This window comes from Tupaia chinensis, unplaced genomic scaffold (genome assembly GCF_000334495.1).
Source record: "Tupaia chinensis unplaced genomic scaffold, TupChi_1.0 Scaffold143746_1, whole genome shotgun sequence".
NCBI lineage: Eukaryota > Metazoa > Chordata > Mammalia > Scandentia > Tupaiidae > Tupaia > Tupaia belangeri.
The window spans coordinates 231,811-237,107 of record NW_006203595.1 but is presented as its reverse complement, the minus strand read 5'-3'; positions in this window follow the sequence as shown (position 1 = coordinate 237,107).

Genomic DNA, 5,297 nt, shown 5'->3' with positions numbered 1-5,297 from the left:
ATATATATATATATATATCAATTAAAAATAAACTTCAAGAGAAATGCATTTATAACATGTTGTGCTCTTTAATACTAACATCATATGGCCCTGTAGCTGGAATCTGAAAAGCCAGTGCTGCTATTTTTAAGACAAGGACATTAACAGTCAGTCAGGAGCCTAACTTGGTGAGAGACTCCAAGAAGCAGCCTAAGCTGCTGCTATTGTATAAAGGATAGCTTGGTTTAGGCCAGTGCCAAGAATTTTCTGTGGTTGTACTTCAAGGATGTATGATTAGTTGCCATTAGTTGCCTTGCTTCAAGACTCCCATACCTGTGTACACTTCCCTAGTTAGTTCTCAGAAAAACTTGTCTGCTCAGAAAGTTTGTTTTAGTGTTTGTAGACTCTTTTTCTAGTATTAACTTCCCACCTGTATCTCAAAGTCACTACCCTCCCACATGTCCTTCCTCTTACCCTTGTCTTGTTCTTATTGATATCTGCTTTAAGAAAGCATGTCAGGGGATCAGCAGAAGGCATAATGGTTATGTTGTTGGATTCCCATGTGGTTGACTGTGGTTCAAGTACTGGACCTAGAAGCTTAAAACTCATGATGGGCACATGTGCGTGCATGCATGCCCAAGATCCCAAGAGGAGAATGGAGGAGTTGGGATTGTGGCATGGCCATCCCCCCTGATTTCTTGCTTTCTGTCTCTCCATCTCTATGGTGAGTGCATGCAGCATATGGCAAAAATCTCTGTAACCAAAAAAAAAAAAAAAAAAGAAGAAGAAGAAAGAAAGAAAGAATATCAGGGTGGCCAACTGGTGGCACTGTGTTGGGACAACTGGGCTTACATGGGAAAGGTCCTGGGTTTGCATCCCAGGAGCTCCCTGAGAACATCAGGCAGGCATAAATGTCTGTGATCCAGGTTGGCTGAGAATAGTGGTGAATTGCATTTTGGCTGGAACCACCATCTTCCAGTAATTAATCAAAATTAAGAACATAAAGTTAAAGAGGAGAGGCACCCAATATATGTCTCTAGCCTTTTAGAAAACATGGAGTGGTTCCTTTGTCAATATACATGCAAATCTATAAGAAAGGTGATATTGGGAACCAGCAGTTAGTGTAATGGCTATGTCACTGGACTCCCACGTAGTCAACCACGGTTCACGTCCTGGACCTGGTGGCTTAAAACTCATGCCGGGCGTGTGTGCGTGCGTGCCCAAGATCCCGAGAGGAGAATGGAGAAGGGATTGCGGCATGACCATCCCCCCTGGGGGGTGATTTCTCACTTTCTGTCTCTATGTCTCTCTCTGTCTGGGCACACCCCCCCTATAGCGAAAAACCTCTCAAAAAAAAAAAAAAAAAAGAAAAGAAAGGTGATATTATAGACATCAAGAGAATGGGTAGTGTTCAATAGGAATGCTCCACAAATGTTACCATGGCAAAACTGAAAGAGTCTACAATGTTACCCAGCATACTATTGGCATCATTGTAAACAAACAAGTTAAGGACAAGATTCTTGCCAAGAGAATTAATGTGTGTATTGAGCATATTAAGCATTCTAAGAGCAGAGATAGCTTCCTAAAATGTGTGAAGGAAAATGATCAGAAAAAGAAGGAAGCCAAAGAGAAAGGTACCTGGGTTCAACTGAAGCACCAGCCTGCTCCACCAAAAGAAGCATACCTTGTGAGAACCAATGGAAAGAAGCCTGAGCTACTGGAACTTATTCCCTATGAATTCATGGCATGATGGATGTTAAAAATTAATCTATAGTCTGTTATTAAAAAAAAAAAAAAAGAAAAGAAAAGAATAGGGGTGAATCCTGGCATGAAGAGAAGATTTGCCATGACCCACATGGCTAAATGCGGTTTTTCAATGTGTGTTTAGGGGAGCTGTGGTTTAGAAATAAATGTAAAAATAAACACACAAAGACATGCAAGTATAGAAAAGCTGGGATAGGGTGACCTGGACTTCTCTGATGGATATAGTCTTGTCCCCAAACCTGTCCCAGGTTTATTCTTTTAAAGGGAAAAAAATAGAAAGGGGAAGCAGAATGCAAAACCAGTTGTTTTCAGATGTTAATCAGCTGAAGATGTGGAGACATCTGGCGCCATGTCGTTTTATGTAAGTTTTAAAAAATCTTTTGGGGAAACTGATTAAACACATGTGACTTTATACCAATACTGCTCTGCAGTTTAAGTACAACAGTCAGCTAGCGTATTCACATGTTAATGGTGTTTATTGTCGTGCAAATGACTGTTCACACAACTGCATTTCTGCATGTCTAAAGGTCACCATGTTTGCTCAGATTGGCCACTTTCCACACCAATTGGTTGTGCTATCCCTCTGTTTCTATCATGGAATAAACTTATTTTTAATTGCCAGAGGGCTTGTGTGTTTGCCAGAGAGAGAGTAAGAGTGAGATGAAGATAGTATCCCTCAATGGGGTCATGCCACAGTCTCTTCTCCATTTATCCGTCCTGTCAGATTTGGGGCATGCATGCACATGTGCCTGGGATTTTTTCAAACTACCATGACTGGAATTTGAACCACAGTTGGCCATGTGGGACACAGTTCACTTAACTTGAATGGTTCAATGAATTTTTTTTAAAGAAGGCATATCAAATGATAAAGCTATAAAATGTGCTGTGTCTCACTGATAACAGGGAAATTAAAAACAAAGTCATGAAATACTACTATATACTCACCAGAACATCTAAAATGAAAAAAGACTGATGGTATGTATTGAGGAAGATGTGGACCTATTGGAACTTTTGTACACTATTGGTGCTGACATAAATTAATAAACTACTTTGGAAAGCTATTTGGTGTTAGCTAACTAAAGCTGAACTTAGGCATACCCTAATAACCAAGTAATACCATTTCTAGATATTTGATCAAGGGATACTCTACCACATGTGCATAAGGATGCACACGCATATATAGATATCCATGGAAGATTTTTGTTTGCAAGAGTAAAAATGAAAAGCACATAAATAACAATCAATAGAGTGAATACATAAATTATGGTGTATTCATCTGATAGGATTCCATAAAGCAGTTGAAATGAGTGAGCTATAGTTCCATGTAACAACATACAACTAGAACAAAATGTATTAAAATCACACTGGTGAAGAAAAAAGTTGCAGATAATTCTGTATAGTAACATTTACGTAAAATATAAAAACAAAACAATCTCCCATCATATAGGATACCATTTATGGTACATGCACAGATAGAAAAGGAGCAAAGTTTTCACCAGATACATATATATACACACACACACAGTTGCAAAACTAGAACGAGAAGCCAGCTTTATTTTTCTTTAACCTTCCTAATTAATAGAGGCTTCAAAATCTGAAAGGTCTGCACAATCATTAACTTGGCTCCCTGTCTCCACTAATGAGGACTTGTATAACTCAGGACACACTGTGGGACCCTGCTGAATTTGGGAGATCAGTAGTGCCAATCATCTCTTTTGCATCAAGACAAGAGGCAAGGTTACTGCAAACTTTTCCCCACATCTTCACCCTATGTCTATTGCCCAGGAATGCTTGAATTTGACCAGCTTAAGGGTATCAGTAAACAAGGTAATGTGAAATACTAGTAAGCAGGTGACCATTCCAACCTACAGCTGCACTCTTCCAGCTCTTCTCAGTCTTGTTTGACCAGCCCTGGTAGCACATGCTAGACACAAATCCTAGCACGGAGAACCAAAAAGCTATAAATGGTCTCCAGTGTAATTTAAATGGACCACTGGCAGAGTGCTTGGATCAAAATTCTGAGTTCTGAACAACACAGGTTTCAATGTAGGGGTCCTATAAGATGTTAGGCAGAAAACAGAGATCTGGAGAATGAAAGGTAGTACATGGTCTCTGCTCTCCTGGACTTACTGTGGTTACTTTTTTCTCATTTACTTACTAATTGCCTTTAAATTACCCAGGCTGTTAAGATCTTGAAAATCTACCAGAAGGCTTTGTGAGATGGAGTAAGAGAGTTTTAGAAGGACAGGAGAGGGATCAGCAGGTGATGTGGTGATTAAAGTGCTGGACTCCCACATGGCTGACCATGGTCCAAGTCCTGGACCCAGCTACTTGAAAATCATGTTGGGCACAAGTGTATACATGTGTGCCCAAGGTCCCAGGAGGGGAATGGAGGAGAAGGAATTATGATGTGGCCATCCCACTTGGGGGTGATTTCTCACTTCTTTCCTTCTCTGTTTCTCTCCGGTGAGCACACACCCTGTGACAAAAAAGGTAATAAATAAATAAATAAATAAATAAACAAACAAACACAAAGAGAGACTCTTGATTGGCATGTGTCTGGTTTTTGATCTAGTAATGATTTATGAGAAAAGCCTTAGAAGAGGTTTGGGTTCTTATTCTAAATTACTCAGTGACCCTGAGCAAACCAATTAACCTTTTTGAACTTCAGATACCTCATCTATAAAATGGGGAGAATAATAGTACGTATCTAGTATAGTTGCTGAGGTATGTAAGTGCTTAGCACAAGGTAAGTAATTAGTCAATAGACTAATGCTCATTCCTGTTGTTACAGTGACACAGAAGTAAAGGAGGTGTAGTAGGAGAGCGAAGTCTGTTCTGAATAATGTCAAATGCAACAGAGAGGTCAAGGAGGATGAGAATTGAGAAAAGGCAAGGATTTGAGACTTGATTAGAGATGCTGAGTGATATTTACATTTGAGATTGATCTATGGTCCATATTTCTACTGGAAATGGGAATCAGAGTTCAAAAACAAAAATCGTCACTTTTCATGCTCAGGAGACCTGTTTACTTTAAGTTCAGAGCGATCAATGTTTATAGGGAGGGTATGTAAGAAGATAGCTATAGTTGTGACAGCCATAGCAGACTCTTTCTTGCCCTGTCTACTGAAAGTTTCAGAGATGGGGACCAGCAGTTGGCATAATGGCTGTGTCGCTAGACTCCCATGTAGTTGACGGCGGTTCGAGTCCCAGACCCAGTGGCTTAAACTCACGCCGGGCACATGTGCGTTCATGCCCAAGATCCCGAGAGGAGAACAGAGGAGAAGGGATTGTGGCATGGCCATCCCCGGTTTTTGTCTTTCTCTCTCTCTCTCTCTGTTTTTCTGGTGAGGACATGTTCCAAAAAAAAAAACCCCCCAAAAAAAAAAAAAAAAAAAAAAGGAAGTTTCAGAGATGTGGAAATGTTCCATGTCTGTACTGTCCAATACACATGTGACTATTGACTCTTGAAATGTGGCTAGTATGACTAAATAACAGAAAATTTAATTTTATTTCATCTTAACTAGTTTAAATTTAAATAGCTATCAGGGGCG